At 45.5% G+C, this 17,897-nt stretch overlaps 1 protein-coding gene across 1 annotated transcript in view; it reads right to left on the bottom strand.

Moving 5' to 3' along the window:
* The window catches only part of Garre1 (granule associated Rac and RHOG effector 1), a 67,160-nt gene extending 54,728 nt beyond the window's left edge, over positions 1 to 12,432 (bottom strand). Inside the window, exon 1 of the mRNA XM_059277511.1 lies at positions 12,352 to 12,432. The gene's annotated coding sequence lies outside the window, so the exon portion shown is untranslated. The remainder of the gene's footprint in view (positions 1 to 12,351) is intronic.
* Positions 12,433 to 17,897: the final 5,465 nt, after the last annotated feature.

Raw genomic sequence — 17,897 nt, 5'->3', positions numbered from 1 at the left:
AGCACAAGCCTGACATCTCATCACTTGGGAAGCACAGGCACTAGGATCATGAATTCAAGGCCAGCCTCAGGATCAAGAGCAGAAATCTTAAGGGCAGTTTTGTCTACAAACACCAAACTATAATATCAGCAAAGACTGATGATATTATGCTGGGTTGTGGAGGGGCAGTCTCACTGGGTAGCCACGGCTGACCTTAAGCGCATGATTATCCTGTCTTAGCCTCTTGAGTGCAGGATCACAGGTGTGCACTACCACATCTGGGAAAGCTGTCTCTTACAATTCTGAAACATTTGCTCAGATAAAATCAAGTTTTCATTTATAAACTAAGATGGTCTTAACTAGGGCTGAAGGTGTCTCTAATTATCTATCCGGATAAATATTTAATTATCCATCCGATGGATAATTATCTGTCTGATATCTCTGTCCCAAGCGACCGCCCAGGTTCCTTTATACAGCTGTCTTAAACTCACCATACTCCTTTACCTTGCAAGTGCTGCCATTACAGGCTTGTGCCACTACACCCAGGTTTTTGTAGATTCCTCCAACCCTTTCCTTGAGTTCAGTTTATCTTCTAACGTATCTCACAGGACTTACCGAAATTATTTACTCACATTTATTAGTTTATTGTAAAGGATACTGCAAAGGGCACAGATGAAGAGATGTACAGAGCAGAGTACTTGGGAAGGGGTACACAGCATCCAAGCCCTCTCCAGGCATGCCACCCTCTAGACACCTCCAGAAGCTCTATGAGCCGTGTCCTCTGGCATATATGGAAGCCTCATTACTTAGGCAGGACATGAAACCCCAGCCACTCAATCCTTCTCTGTTCTAGAGGCCTGGGTGGAGCTGTAAGTCCCAATCCTCAAATGTCACCTAAGTTTGTTCAGGTGACCAGCACCCAGCCTAAAGCTCTTCAGGGGTTGCCAGCCACCAGTGACCTCATTAGTATACAAAAACGTATTTACTAGTTCAGAGATCCCACAAATTTCAGGGGTTGCTTCCAAGAAGGAAGAAAATCAAATAGATATTTCTTTTTTTTTTTTTTTTTTTTTTGGGTTTTTCCAGACAGGGTTTCTCCATGTAGTTTTGGTGCCTGTCCTGGATCTCACTCTGCAGACCAGGCTGGCCTGGAACTCACAGAGATCTGCCTGGCTCCACTTGCCGAGTGCTGAGATTAAAGGTATATGCCACCACCGCCCAGCAAACAGGTATTTCTTAACTATCACATCAAAACATTTTTCAAGTCAGGGATGGTAGCATGCACATGTAACCCAGCTTTCTGAAAATTGAGGCCAGAGCACAGGCAGTTCTAGGACAACCTAAACACAGGAAGACACTGTCTGAAAAAAAGAAAAAAATGGTTTGAAAATTTGCAAAACAAGTTGAACTAGTACAAACTTATTATTGTGTCCTTTAGAAAACTATTTAAGAGCTGGAGAGATGGTTCAGCAGTTAAGAGCACTGCTGGGGGTTGGGGATTTAGCTCAGTGGTAGAGCACTTTCCTAGCAAGCGCAAGGCCCTGGGTTCGGTCCTTCCAGAGGACTGGGTTCCATTCTCTGCATCCATATGGCAGCTCAGAACTGTCTACAATTCCAGTTCCAAGGGATCTGACACCCTCTTCTGACCTCCACAGGTACCAGGCATGCACATGCTGTACATACATGCATGCATTCAAGACATTTATATACCTAAAATAAAAATAAATCTTTAGAAACAGAACATTATTTAAGAAAACTTAAAATTCTACACTGCTACCTGTCAAAAATATAATTTAGAAACTATTTTTCTTACCATGAAGGAGTGTTATGTAAATTTAGATACATTCCAAATTTAAGATAATTTCTGGCCAGACCTGGTATCACAAGTCTCTACCTGGGGAGGAAGATCAAGAATTTAGGCTGGGGCTGGAGAGATGGCTTAGTGGTTAAGAGCACCGGCTGCCCTTCCAGAGGACCTAGGTTCAAATCCCAGCACCCACATGGCAGCTCAAAACTGTCTGTAACTCCAGTTCCAGGAGTTCCCACACCCTCATACAGACATATATTGAGGCAAATACCAATGCACATAAAATAAAAATTAATAAATTATTTAAAAAAAAAAGAATTTAGGCTGGGTTGCTTTAATCCCAGCACTTGGGAGGCAGAGGCAGGTGGATCTCTGAGTTTGAGGCCAGCCTGGTCTACAGAGTGAGTTCCAGGACTACATAGAGAGGCCCTGTTTCAAAAAAAAAAAAAAAAAAAAAAGAGAGAGAGAGAGAGAGAGAGAGAATTTAAGAGTAACCTGGGCTACACAGTAAGGCTCTAGTCTTAAAAACAAAAATCAAACAAACAAAAATGTAAGGTACCCATAAGTGATTTTTTACTAATTGATAATTATAGTCTCTCTCTCTTCCAAGCTAGGAACGCTGACTCTAATTTTATATACCATGCAATCCCCATCATCTGTCAAGAAGCCCAGCAAGTCAGAGACAAAGCTAGGAGCCTGTTTTCCCCATATATATTTCAGCAGGTCATACAATCAGAAACGTGGAACACTGTGTGTGTGTGTGTGTGTGTGTGTGTGTGTGTGTGTGTGTGTTATCAAACTCACTGTTCTGCTCATGCTAAGCAAACATTCTTGCACTAAGTTATATCCCAAGGCCAGAAATGTAGAAATTCTATGGCACCTCCTCACCATGGGCTCCCTAGCCAGGGAAGGCTCATGCTGGTTCCCTACTCTAGTACTTTCCCAGGCCATAAGCCTTCACACACTCAATTACTGAGGTCCTAATGCTCCAGATATCAGAGACACAGAAGTGCTGCTGAGTTCAATGGGCTTGTCAGGCTGCTGCTAGGTGAAAGATGCTCCAATACAAAGAAATCTACATGGAAGCCAGATGCTGTCAAAATGCAATGGCTATTGCTACGGCTTGGGCAGTCTGATTCACCTAGATGTGAATTTCTGCTCAGTAAAATATCAGCTGAATGAAACGCACTTAGCAACTCTATGACCTTAAGCAAGTCAGCTGAAATCTTGTGCATCAGTTTCTTTAGTAGAACAGCATAGCTGAACTCCATAGAGCACAGGACTTGGCACATCTCCAGTCTCAGGAAATGGAAACGGCCACTCTTCCAGAGGCCTTGGGCTAGCACAGAGTATCTTTGGCAACTCCTCATTCTGGTCAAATCCACCCCAATCCCCACTGAAGTTAACAACTTATAGAAATAGAACCTGCCTTCCTGCAGCTGTGGACCCCAACTCTCAAAGCCACCTGGCAAGCTCCAGAGCTAAAGGAGGTCACAGCTCTTCCCACCACCCGCTCTGCCCACCACCCCCTCCCACTTCAGCCCCAAGCTCTAGGAAGTGGTGGACACAGCTGAAGGGGCACTACCACCTCAAATTACAAAGCATAGGCCAGTTACTTAAGCACAGCATCCTCCCCTCCCCTGAGACTCAAGGAGCTCAAGTCCTTGGGAGCTGCTGAGAGGGCCTACATTCACCTCTCCTTGCCTAGGTCACTGAAGCCTGGGGCATCGGAGTCTGGGAGCCAAGCCAGCTTTCCTCTGCTGGGACCAGAGTGACAGGGTAGGGAAGACTGAGCTGTTCCCAGGTTCCTTAACCATAACTGAATCTCATCAGTATCTAATTCTCAAGTCAGTTTTAGGAAGAAAATGTGATTGTTTTCTAGTAGTATCTAGCTCTAATTCTACATTCAAACCTCCCCATTGCTGGCAGAGCTCTGTGACTTCCAGGGCAGTTTGGTCTAAACTGTGAGACCCTGACCTAGCACCCCCCTCCCCCCAAAAAAAGGAAGAGAAAGGTTTAAAAAAGTAGGGCCAGTTAAATGGCTCAATGGGTCAGTGGGTAAAGCTGCTTGCTGCCAAGCCTGATGATCCAATTTCCATCCCAGGACCCACAATGTAGAAGCCAAAATCCAATTCCCACAAATTATCCTCTGATATAGACATGTATGCCATGGTACTCATGCCCACACATATACACAAATTTTCAAATGTAATAAAAAATTTAAAAAGGAATGCCGTATCAAGGGATGAATTTTTTTTCTTTTTTCTTTTGGTTTTTTGACATAGGGTTTCTCAGTGTAGCCCTGGCCTTCCTGGAACTTGCTCTGTAGACCAAGCTGGTCTCAAACTCAGAGATCCAACTGTCTCTGGCTCCTGAGCACTGAGATTAAAGGTGTGCATCACCATCACCTGGCTCATGGGATGAATCTTAAAACTCACAGTAAGTACACAGGCTTTTGTCAAGAAAACAAATGGACTAGCCAGGATGCAAAGTGAGACTCTGTCCCACAAAGAAAACCAAACCAACGGCAGCATGAATTACAAGGATCAACTTGGAAGTGGCCCTACTGTATTAAGAAGTTCATTACCTAAACTAGACATGAGTTCAAAGACAGAGCAGAGTAACATGCTATCATTTTATAAATGGTTACCATTAGCACACACATGCCAAGAAAAGCTGCCATATACCATTGAATGCCATCACCAAAATAACCCAATTCCAGACCCCTCTAATCTCTTTCCTGTTTCTCAATCCTTTGTTGTCTGGGACACACATCACCCTTGGAACAAGACCTGTGGTGAGCCGGGGGGCGGGGGCACACACTCATAATCCCAGCACTAAAGGGGCAGAGTGGAAAATAAAGAGTTCCAGGCTAGGCCAGGCGGTGGTGGCGTACGCCTTTAATCCCAGCACTCGGGAGGCAGAGCCAGGTGGATCTCTGTGAGTTCGAGGCCAGCCTGGGCTACCAAGTGAGTTCCAGGAAAGGCGCAAAGCTACACAGAGAAACCCTGTCTCGAAAAACCAAAAAAAAAAAAAAAAAAAAAAAAGAGTTCCAGGCTAGTCAGGCTACAAAGCCTGATCCTGTCACACAAAAAAAGACCCTTACCTTCATTTTACTATTTCTTTTTCTTTCTTTTCTTTTCTTTTTAAATGTACATTGGTGTTTTGTCATGGGTCCCCTGGAACTGGAGTTATAGACAGTTGTGAGCTACCATGTGGGTGCTACGAATTGAACCCGGGTCCTCTGGAAGAGCAGCCAGTGCTCTTAACTGCTGAGCCATCTCCCTAGCCTTTACTATTTCTAAACGCTACCCATATTCAAGATCCATCAGCTCAGCTGTGAATGGTAGTGCTGGTATATGCTGTTGTCCCAATATTTGGGATGCTAAGACAGGAGGACTACCATGAGCTCAAGGCCAGCCTGGGCTACACAGTGAATGCCTGGCCAGTGTGTGCTACACAGTAAAACCCTGCCAAGAAACAAACTTTCACTGTCTCAATGAAGCCATGTTGGCTGGGCTACTTTAACTCCCATGAAGCTTTTCGGGAGCTCTGGCTGCCTCTGCTGCCACTGCCTCTCGACAGCTATTTATACCTGTCCCACCAAAGGAACTGCAAACACCACCATGGATATAAGCTACATGTTCACTTTACCGTAATGCACAGTGTGGACAATAACAAAAACCACATTCCTGCCAGGATCTGTTCTACGGGCTTTATATTAACACATTAAAGCCTCACTGTAAGCTTAGTGTGGTAGCCCGTGCCTATAATAATACCAGCACCTAGAAGTTGAGGCATGAGAACTGTTAAAGAGTTTGAGGCCAGTTCCATGCCAGCCAGTTTGGACTAAAGAGACCAAGTCTCAAAGAGAAAAAGAAAAACCACACTATACCCCTAGACATTCTTACCTCTCCTATTTTCAAACTGGGTAAACCAAGATGAAGAAAGCCAAGCGACTGAGGCTAGGGACTAGTAAGAGGTAGGGAGACTCCAGTCTGACTAGTACTTGCTCTTTGTTCCCTCTGATATGACTGGATATCACAGACATTTGTTTTAAATTTATTCATTTTTAAATTGAAATATCAAACAGGAAAAGAAGCATGACATACAAAATGATGCTGAAGACAACATGAAATCAGGTAAGGCATGGGGGCATAAACCAGCAATCCCAGGACTTGGGAGGCTGAAGAAGAGGATCTTGAGTTTGAGGCTAGCTTTGGCTACTCGGCAAAACCCTGTCTCAAAAACTAATTACTGGGCTGGAGAGATGGCTCAGAGGTTAAGAGCACTGACTGCTCTTCCAAAGGTCCTGAGTTCAATTCCCAGCAACCACACGGTGGCTCACAACCATCTGTAATGAGATCTGTGCCCTCTTCTGGCCTGCAGGGATATGTACAGACAGAACACTGTATACATAATAAATAAATAAATCTTAAAAAAAAAAAAACTGGGGGCTGGAGAGATGGCTCAGAGGTTAAGAGCACTGACTGCTCTTCCAGAGGTCCTGAGTTCAATTCCCAGCAACCACATGGTGGCTCACAACCATCTGTAATGAGATCTGGTGCCCTCTTCTGGCCTGCAGGGATATGTACAGACAGAACACTATACATAATAAATAAATAAATCTTTAAAAAAAAAACTAATTTTTTTTTAAATGTTGGAGTAGTTAAACATTTACTGCTTACATTAAAAAATGCTTTGAGAAAATTAAAAGTCCTGTCAGGCAGTGGTGACACACACCTTTAATTCCAGCAATAGGGAGGCAGGTAGATCTCTGTGAATTTGAAGCCTGGTCTACAAAGTGAGTTCCAGGACAGCCAGGATTACACAGACAAACCCTGTTTCGAAAAACCAAAAAAAAAAAAAAAAAAAAAAAGAAAAGAAAAGAAAGAAAAGAAAAGAAAGAAGAAAATTAAAAGTTTTATGCTGCTACTCATTCTTTTTCTAATCATTATTTATTTACGTGTACATGTGTGTATATCTGTATATGTGCATGTACCTGAGGTTAGGGCATCCCCTGGAGCTGGAATTACAGCAGTTGTAAGCTACCTGATGTGGGTGCTGGGAATTGAACTCAAGTCCTCTGCAAGAACAATACATGTCCTTAACCACTGGACTATCTCTCCAGCCCCAACTGCTACTCATTCTTAAGTTGTGCTACAGAACCTGTTTAAAATTAACCTGGGGGGGGGGGAGGGGGAGGAGAGCATCCATCCAAAAATTAAACCTAGGTAAGACAAACTTAGCTCTTCCTAAAAAAGAGATGTGGATGTATTTCAGATTTGAGACTGTTTCTGGCCCACTGGGGACACACACTTGTAATACAAGCACTCAGGAGGCCGAGGCAGAAGACTGGACTACTTAACAACCTGAGTTTCTTTTCCTGGAGCCTCATCCCAAAGGCAACCAATTCTTTTTCTATCACCCGCCCCCGGCTTTTTTTCCCTGCACTCAGGAATCTATTTCTTTCTCTAACTCAAACAGGCCATAAGTACACTGTCCTGCACTTGCTCTTCTGGAGTGATTAACTTTTGATCTGAGGACACTGAGAATCACCATCAGGGCCCTCATTGTGATGCTGTGCAAGCACTGTGCTAACCCTCACTCTAAGTCATACCTACTTTTCATCTTAACCTAAGAGGTCTCACGAAATAGAGGACTTGGGAAAGGGTATAGACTCCACTGAGAACAGCATCTACAAAAAGCTCTTAAATGTACAAAGACATTTAGAATTACCCTTGAAGCAGTGTGTAGGCTAACTGGAGGTGACAGACACAGAAGACGTCAGTTCTCTATGTATCACAGGCTGTGAAGACTACATAAAGGAATAGACACAAAACACTTAGCGTCAAACCTGATTAGCACAGTGAGCCCACAGTAACGCAGATATCATTATTAACCACGCACTTCAGGCTTCCTTACCTCTACACCTTCCTTCATGTCATCACCCTGCTCTGCCTAAGCATTCTCTGCTCTTACAATGGAGCTGGAGTCACTAAAACTCTCCCCACACTATTCAGCTAAGTTCAACCTTCTTCGGGAAGTTTCCCTTGACACATTCAGGTTGACTTTCCTGCCTGAGCAGTTTGGGAAGTGCCTGTCTGTCATCACCTCCCACTGTCTGGTTATCAGCATTGTCAGTGAGCTCAGGAACAGTTCCGGGGGGCTAGTTAGGTTCAAAGATGACTGATGCATTAACCAGAAGGCCAATTACTAAGTGTATACATACCAAAAGAGCTAGCCTCGCTGGAATTTTACCAGACTCAGAAAGGTGCAACACTGTCCACACTCTACAGATAGATTATACAGCATCCCAAGACCAGGATCTACTATAGCACTCTAGATAGAGCTCTGACCATCTCTCTTTGGCAAGAAATTACCAGAAGTAACTATGAAGGGTATAAGGAAGGTGGCCTCTCTCTCTGATACTGCAAAGATTATGCAGGACTCCAGAGAACCCACACACCACCTAAGCTAGCACCTAACTTCCACAGACACCATCCCAAATCTCTCCTAGAAACACAGTCTTTCTTGGGGGATACAAAATTAAGTTTAAGCTTTCTGGCCACAAACACATTCCAAACATGCCTTCCTCGAGGTTATAGCTCGGTCAGTTTGGGTTGAATTTAAAGTTTTCCCTGAAATTCGTCAAACTCTAGTTACAAAATGTCTCTTGGCCTATGCTTGTATCTTTTCTATAGATTTGTATATTTTTTTCTCTAATGGTCATCTGTTCAACAAATTCTTAATTGTTTCCAGAACAGTGTGTTCTAGACTCTGGTGATAAATGCAGTGAATAAGCAGGCAAGATTCCTGGGGCTGGAGAGATGCCTCAGAGGTTAACAGCACTGGCTGCTCTTCCAGAGGTCCTGAGTTCAATTCCCAGCAACCGCATGGCGGCTCCCACTTGTCTGTAACTTCATTTTCAGGGTTTCTGACACCCTCACACAGACGTATATGTAGTTAGAACACCAATGAACATAAAATAAAAATAAATTATAAGAAAAAAACAGGCAAGATTCCTGAAACCTGGCACACCTTTTCGGTATCTCCCTTCTAGGTACTTTAGACACTTCAGAACAATGGCTGTTCTGTCATCTCCAGGCTGTGTCTCTTAGCTCTATATTCTGGTTTCCCAATAAAATAATGACCCATACTGTAGGTGACTGAACTAGCTAAATTCACTGAGTTACTTTCTTCCTAACCAGAGTAGGACTAGAGCAGCCCCTAAGAGAAAAGATGCAAAATCTGAATCAAGGTATAGGGGAGGCCAGGTGTCATGGAACATGCCTTTAACCCCAGTACCCAGGAGGGGAAAGCAGGCAGAGCTCTGAGTTCAAGGCCAGCCTGATCTACACAGTGAGTTCCAGGACTACATTTAAAAAACAGTCTCAAAACAAGATAAAAATAACAAAGGGGTAGGGAACAATGCAAATCACAAGAGTGACCTAAGTCACTTAAGGAAAACAAGATTGTGGGATGTCATCAAGGACAGGCCACCCTAGGAAGTGATGAGAGATTCCAAGTCTAGGGGCCATTTAGAAGGAAATGAAGAATGAACATACAGAAACCAGAACTGAAACCACATATGCCTAGAGTCCCAGCACTTGGGAGGTTGATGCAGAAGGATTTCAAGTTGGAGGCCAGCTTGGGTACCATAAAAAGACACTGTCTCAAAAAAAAAAAAAAAAAAAAAAAAAAAACCATACACACACACAGAGCAAGAGCGAGTGAGCAAAGAGAGAGAGAGAGAGAGAGAGAGAGAGAGAGAGAGAGAGAGAGAGAGAGAACGAGCAAAGCCAAGCCCAAGTGGGGGTGGAAATGTCACTCCAAGGACCCAAGGGCAATGAAGTAAAGTGGTCCCTACTCCAAATCTATTCTGGATGTGAGGGGAGGAATATGTATCAAGGGCAGGGAAGGAAACATGAGATTAGGCATCAGAAAATGGCACCAGACAGGCAAGACAAAGTGGAGCAGTAAAGACAAGGTAAGAAAATGAACACCACTGCTCTAAAGGGCCAGCCAAGAGCAAGGCTGGTTCCTAACAAGAATGGCTGCCCACACCAAGTATTTAGTCACAAGATCTGCAGAGGGAGCTCAGTGATACAGTGCACACCTAGCATGCTCAAACTTCTGAGATCAGGGGATGAAGAAATGGCTCAGAAGTTGAGAGCACTGGCTGCTCTTGCAAAGGGCCTGGGTTTAATTCTCATCACCCACGTGGCAGCTCACAATTATCGGTGATTTCAGACCCAGAGGACTGGAAGCCCTCTTCTGGTTTCAGTGGACACTGTACACCCATGGTACAGCCATACATTTAGGCAAAACACCCATACACATAAAACAAAAATAAATAAAATCTCAAAGTCCTAAGCTGAATCCTAAAGCATGGCAGAGAGGAAATACAACTAAACAAAATGAAAAGGAAAAAGAAAAGAATAAGCAATGACCAACAAGTATCAGAGAAAACATTTAGAGCTTAACTCTTGACTCTTTTTGAATTAATACTGAGAGAACCCGGCAATGTGCTCTTCTCACTCCAAACAATGCAATTCCTTGTTCTAACCAACATTCTTTGTCCATCTAGGAAGGTCATTATTTTCCACTGAGGACAAAGTCTCACAGGAGAAGGAGCAGAGTGGACACACAGCCCATGGGATATTCTAGCCTACTAGCTCAATAGTGACTTCCCAAGAGTGTAGAAGATCTAGGCGAGACACAGCTCCTGGTGTAGTAGGCTTCAAGTTCGAGACAGAACAAGTACTTAGGATCTTGTTTTTGTTTTTTTAAAGGATGCTTAAAGCATGCTGTCTTCCAAAAATCCAGAGATAATTTTAGATTGAAAAAAATCTAGGCTTGCCAAGGGAATCTGAGAACTTTTCTATCTTGGTCTCCAATGCTAACCTACGTATTTGTGTGCAAAAATAGAGGAAGATTAGAATCTCAAATGCCAGGCTGAAAAGTCGCCACAACAAACTTGCACTCTTCATATGGAGTCTGTTCATATGTTAGCAAGAAAGCAAGTGAAAACAGCAGTGAAACCTTTTAATATATATTTCACATGCATACATATCATATTTATGTCAAATGTAAAGTATTCCCTCAACTTGTAAAGGAAATGATTTTTTTAAAGATTGCAAAAAGGAAAAAAAGTATTATTTTTAAGGCACATAAAAACATCCAAACACACACCAAATCAAATTTGTAAGTAGCCCTTGGCAAACACATTCTTAGAACTTTAAGCCTAAAATAAGATTTGTTGAGGAAGTTATAGTTTACTAATGGTTACTACCCTGCCAGTTTGGAAACACATCTTAAAAATAAAAACAAAAAGGCAGGGCCTCTTGGCCTATGGCTTTAATTCTAGCACTAGGGAAGCAGAAATAGAGAGATCTCTGTGAGTTTAAGACCAGCCTGGTCTACACAGTGAGATCCTGTCTCAAATAAATAAATGAGAAAATAAACAACAAAGGAAGGTTAAAATTTTTTTAAGCAGTTATGAGAAGCAAACATGGGTGGACAACACAGAGTTTGAGATTTCCAAACATATCAACAAGGAGAAAAACAGAATGTTACCTTTAACCCCCATTTGTAAATTTATCCCAAGAAGACAATAATCAGATAAATCCTTTTTGGCAGAAGTATTTATCTTGTGACAATGAGGAAAACAATCAAATATTCATCAGGGCTTGGATAAATTATGGTACCCGATGGTCTACAACAAAGCCTCTAAAAGTGACACGTATGTATGCATTTACTGATGTCACCCAAACGTTAGCAGTGGTTGTCACCGAGTCACAGGTTGTGAGGCTGTGGTCATTTTCTCCCGACACTCTGCGTACCGTCGAGAATGTTTTTACAAGGACAGAAGAATGAATCGCTTTCATAATGGCAGTGGGTGAGGAAGGACACGCACGAGCTATTTTCAAATTGTGGGCTCCCCAGGCTGAGCGTTTCCCAGGCAAATTTGGTTAAAGTATAAACAAAATTCTTATCATGCCAAGCAGGCATGCTCTTTTTCCCCTGCTCCACGCGGGGCAGGAAGACACACCCCTGACCCCAGCGCTCGCCCCACGGGCGTGGGTCCTTCCTAGCCCTAGCCCAGCCTTGGCCCTCCCCTGACCCCCGCCGCACCCACGGGCTCAGCGAGCCAGGAAGGGGCGCGAGGACAGCCGGGCAGCCGCGGGGCGGCCTGAGGACAGCGGCGCACGCCCGTCCCCGTGGACCTAGGTCGCCCACAGGCCGGCAGCCCTCCGCGCAGGGCGCAGCGAGCTTCCGGGAGCGGATTCCCCGAGGCGGCCCAAGGCAGCGGCGTCCTTCAGCGCCGACGCGCCCCCAGGGGTCTCAGTCCCGGGCGCGCGCGGAGAGGCCCCTCCGGGCTTCCATCCGCCCGGCCAGCGCCCGCCGAGCCCCGCGTCCTCCACAGCAGGCGGGCGAGGGACGGCGCCCGAGGAAAGCGGAGCTCCGCGAGCTCGCCTCGATGCCAGCCGCCGTTGCGACCCGCCGCCCGCCGCCCACAGCCAGCCCCCGCCGACCCGCGCCCACCGGTGCCCGCGCCTCACCTGCGACGCGCCCCGGCTCCCAGCGTACCGCCCGGACCGGCTGTGTACACCGGAAGTGACGTCCGCGGCCGGCCCCGCCCCCGCCCCAGGCGGCCGCTGCGGTTCCCCGGCCAGAGCCCACCCTCCCCTCGTGCTCGCTGGGCAGCGGCACAGCTCGGCGTCTCCCCCGGGCCTTCCAGAGCCAGCCCGCACCCTGCAGGAGGGCTCGGTTGCGTCCTCACGGATTTGTCATTGAAATTAATGACTGAAACGTTGATGGCTAGACACAGTACCTGACGGGCTGTGTAGAAGCGGGAATCGTACCCTCAGGAGTTGGCTTCGCAAATGGTGTCAAGAGAATACTAGTGTCACAGATCCGTGTGATGATGATGATGTGCCATTTGTGGCAGATGGAAGGAGGGGAAAGTGGAAGAGGGAAGGAGAGAGTACCCTGACCTAGTGGGTGACGAGGGAATTAACCCTAGGGAAAGATCAGGAGCTGAGATCCCAAAAAGGAAAAAAAAAAAAAAAAAAAAAAGGAATTTTAAAACAAACACCTGGAGGAGCAGGACATGACCGCATACAGGCGAAAGGCACCCAGGATGTAGCTCAGGGTAGAGTACTGTTCAGCTTGTGCGGGCACATTTAAAAGCCCCAGGCTTTGCAAAGAATATTGAGAGATTAAGAAACAAGTGTTTTAGGCTGGGAGTGGTGATGTCTTCTTTTAATCCCAGCATTCGGGAGACAGGAGCAGACAGATCTCTATGAATTTGAGCCCAGCCTGGTCTACATAGTAAATTCAGGGCCAGCCAGGGCTACATAGTAAGACACTGTCTCAAAAAAGAAAGATGTTTTCAAATGTTTCATCTTCAACAAACCAGAGAAGTTAGGGTTTATCTGAGAATGTTGCAAAACCCCAGTTTTAAGCAGGGAACCTTTTGACCGCATTGAGGAGCACTCAGGATTGCTCTGGCTGTAGTATGAAGGTCTGGGAAGGGAAGGCAAGAATGGATGTGTGGGAGCTGAGGTTCAGTTTAGCACAGAGGAGGCCTTGGGTTCATCCTCAGCATTGGGGAAATGAATGGATGTAGATTTTAATGCAGTCTTTGAAAGCAACAAGACCCTTCAGGTTGTGCTTGGCCCAAGGACCTAGGATGCTAAACACTCAGTGATCACCAAAGATCCACGTGGGACAGTGGCTACAAAGTTGGCTGTCTCCCACTAATAAAGATTCAAGACATAAACACTTGTAGGAGTAACTGAGGTGGAGGTAATCTTTATTAAAGAGAAATAAAGAAAAGCAAATAAGGAAGGGTGAGGGAAATTCCCAACATATAAACATTTAGCATGAAAGGGAAGTGAGGCCCGGTCTGGGAAAGTGCAACCCAGCTGGTCACAAATTCGTCACACAAATTGGTTCTGGGGCTTCTTGTGAGGCTATGGCTGAAGACTGGGGTAATGTTCTTGGCTGGCTAATCAGAAGATACCATATTCTGGGGCCCAGGCAAGGGCTCAGTGATTAAGAGCACTGGTACTCTTGCAAAGGACCTTGGTTTGCTTCGCAGAACCCACATGGTGGTTCACAACCATCTGTAACTCCAGTTTCAGGAGATCTGACTCCCTCTTCTGACCTCCTCAGGCACCAGGCACTCATATGGCGCATACACAAAGCACCCATACACATAAAAGAAAATATTTACTATTTAAAAAGTATGACCATATTCTATGTGTGCTATTACTGTCCAGCCATCAAGAGGCTCACACTTGGTTTGCATGTTGTCCACCCAGTCAGAAGTGGTTGAAACCCCTATTTGCCATCAAGTGCTACCAACTACACCAGGCTATTCCTTCTCATGGCTCCTTGTCTATGGAGAAACTGGGATCTCCTTCCTGAAATAGGTGGAGGTTTTCTTGGAAACTAGCTGTTAACAGTTGGCTGCATTAGAAGCAGGACTATGTAAAAAAGCAATAGTGCTTAGCATATGTTTCCCCAGGGCTGAGTTCTCATAGAATCTAGCCTGCTCGTATAGCCTCGCTTCTCAGATCATGGCAGGCTGTCTCTTATCAGGTCTGCTTGGCTACCTCATACCCAGCCGCAAGCTTCTGTTTCTCATCCCTAGTGTTCTTGGCCTTACTGTTTTAACCCTTAATGTGCCTTTTAACCCTAAAGTCCGTTCTCACTATAATACACGTGAGCCTCTTGTAGTTTTAACCATGGGCCTTTTTCCCACACTAACTAAATCCTGCATCAATTCGTAGTGTGTTCACGGTAGGATTACGTGTAATAGTCAAAGGGCAAGACAAGCCGATGTCCGTCTACGGACAAATGTATAAACAAAAGTGGTGGATACATAGACTATCATTCAACCTTAAAAAAAGAGGAGATTGGGGCTGGGGTTGGCTTGGTAGTAGAGCCCTTGCTTAGCATGTGCAAAGGCCTGGGTTAAATTCCTAGTACCATGAAAGAAAGTGTGGAGGTACAAGAAGGAGGGAGAGAGAAGAGACGGTGCTAGGAGCTGGGTGTGGTGTAGCACTCAGCTAGGCAGATCAGTTCATCCTTTACCACATAGCAAGTTAGGCCAGGCTTGGCTGCATGGAACCTTGTCTCATAAGAGAAAGGGTGATTAGCCGGGCAGCTGTGGTGCACACCTCTAATCCCAGCAGTCGGGAGACAGAGCCAGACGGATCTGAGTTTCAGACCAGCCTGATGTACAGAACAAGTTCTTTGTCCAGGGCTGGACAAAGAAACCCTAGCTCAAAAAAACAAAAAAGGAAAAAGGAAATTCTGGCCCACAATGTGAATGGATGAACCTTGATTCTCTTTTTCAGTTTTTAATTTTATTTTATGTGTTTAAGTGTTTTGCCGGCATGTATGTACCACATGTGTGTTTGGTGCCTGCAGAGGCCAGAAAGGGCATCAGAACTTACTTACAGAGTTGTAAGCTGCCATGTAGGTTCTAGGAATCAAATCTGGGTCCTCAGGAAGAGCAGCCAGTGTTCTTAACTGCTGAGCCATCTCTCCAGCCCCTGAAAAAGGACTTTTTATAGATAGAAATCCAGGGCTAAGGGTGTAGCTTAGTGAAGTGTAGCTTACACACTTGTCTGGTGTGTACGAAGCCTCAGGCTCTAGCTCCTGTTCCTGAAGTAGGGGAAAGACAAAAGAAACAATATACACTGAAGTTCTTTACCTTCGCCTTATACCCCTATATATTGTCTTCTTGGGCTCTAAGGTATGTGACCCTCATAGACCAAGGTAGTGACAGTGGAGATGGAGGAAGTTGGCTACATTTGCAGAAGACTAGAAGAAAACTGATGTGGTTGGTGCTGGCTGCAGGAGGTCAGGAGGAGGACTGACTCCTGTCTCTGGGATGCCCACTGAGATGATGGCTTAGTGGTGGGAGGGCTCGTAGGGAGAGCATTGCAAATAAGAAGACCACAAACACAGAGAAACCCTGTCTCAGAAAAACCGAAAAGAAGACCATGAGCCGGGCGGTGGTGGTTACACGTTACATGTCTTTAATCCCAGCACTCAGGAGGTAGAGGCAGGCAGATCTCTGTGAGTTCAAGGCCAGCCTGGTCTACAGTGAGTTCCAGGACAGCCAGGGCCACACAGAGAAACCCTGTCTTGGAAAACAGAAGGAGGAGGACGTGGAGAAGACAATGACAATGACTGTGATCTGGCTGTGCTCCTGCACACCTATAATCTCAACACTCGGGAGGCTGAACCAAGATGGTTGCCTCAAGGCCAGCCTGAGCTACATACCAAGTATCAATCTAGCCAGGGCTACATAGCAAAACCTGTCTCTAAAAAGCAAAGATAGAAGAAGGGAGTGGTGGGTGGTAGTGGCCACAAATTCCAGCATGACCTTGATATCCAAGGGGAAGCCTGGAGGAGGTTAATTCATCAGGTTTTTTTAAAGACCAGAAGTGTCACATGATTATATTCTCAATATTTCAGAGGTGGCGGCAGGATCATAAATTCAATGTCACTGGGGCTGGAGAGGTGTTCAGTGGCTAAAAACACTGGCTGCCCTTCCAGAGGATTGGGGCTCAGTTCCCAGCTTTTACATCTGCCCACAACTGTGTATAATTATACATTATAATGTCAGGGGATCCATCCTCGTCTGCCTCTGAGGGCCCTGCACACACATGGTATACAGATATACATATAGGCAAAACACCCATACACATGAATAAATTTTTTTTTAAAAAAATTAAAGGCCATCTTAGACTATACAGCAATTTGAGGCTATCCTAGGTTTCATAAGACCCTTTGTCAAGAAACCAAAAATGAATAAATAATCATAAAGGTTAGAAGCAGGGTCTCTAAGACACTCTGTGGTGTCTCAGATGGTAAAGGTGCTTATGCAGGAAGGTAAACAGACAGGAGAAATGGAGCAGTGGCCTGGGATTCCATGGCAGGCTGATAGCCAGTGCTTCAGAATGGAACCTTCCTTCCTTCCTCCTCAGCGGCTACCACAGCAGCCTTTCTGGTAAAGCAGAGGTGAAGCCAGGGCTCCTTGGGGGCTGGGTTGAGCGACTGGGAGCGGGTGATTGTGTGACAGATAGGATGGGCTGTGGAGCCTGAGCTCCAAGAGCAAGTGGTGGGCAGCTAGCTTACAGGACGGCTGTGTGTTGTTACTGGACGCTGATGTCCTCGTGGTAGTGTACCCTGGAAATGCACTGAGGATGAGGGCAACAGGCTTTGTGGGTCACTTTGGTTCCCACAGACTGTCTGTCTGTCTGTCTTTCTCTGGTACTAGGGGCTTCTTCCACATGTTAAACAAGCCTGTACCACTGAGCTATTTCTCCAGCTCCTTTTTTTTTTTTTTAACTTTACATTTTGAGACAGTCTCACTAAGTTACCCAGGAAGGACTTGAGCTTATGATCCTCCTGCCTCAGCTTCCTGAGTAGTTGTGATTTAGGCCTGTGCCTCCAGGCCTGGGTAAAACCACCTCTTACTCACAGGCTCTCTTAGCTATTGCTGTCGGCCCCAAGGGTTATTAGACCTTGGTTCAGAATCCTCCAGTTACCACACTTGATACGCAGTTAGAACTTTTACTCTTTTCCTGCTACTGGAGGTTGAGCCCAGGACCTCATGCACGCCGGCCAAGCTCTCTGCTGCTGAGCTGTATGCCCCCCTACCAGTCATGCTGGTCAACCTCTCTACTGCTGAGCTATACCGCCAGTGGTTTATTTCAAATTGTAGTGCTGGAGAAGGAAGCCATGACCAAACACACACATAGTAAGCATACTTTATCACTGAGCACACTCCATGACCCTGGTCGAAAAGCAGCCTTTCCCCTTGTAGTCACTCTGAGCTGTCTGTGAAATCACTTAACTTTACTCCAAGCAACAGCTGCAGAGAAATGTGCTGGAAACTGCTTCAGTCCAGGCCTTGGAAACCCACTCAGAGCCACATATGCAAATGATTTGTTGTTGTCGTTTTGTTTTGTTTTTGTTTTTTGTTTGTTTGGGTTTTTTGAGACAGCGGTTTCTCTGTGTGGCCCTGGCTGGCCTGAAATTCACTCTGTAGACCAGGCTAACCTCAAACTCAGAGATTCGC

The sequence above is a fragment of the Peromyscus eremicus genome, chromosome 1, assembly GCF_949786415.1.
Source record: "Peromyscus eremicus chromosome 1, PerEre_H2_v1, whole genome shotgun sequence".
Lineage (NCBI taxonomy): Eukaryota > Metazoa > Chordata > Mammalia > Rodentia > Cricetidae > Peromyscus > Peromyscus eremicus.
This window is presented reverse-complemented; position numbering and strand designations above follow the sequence as displayed.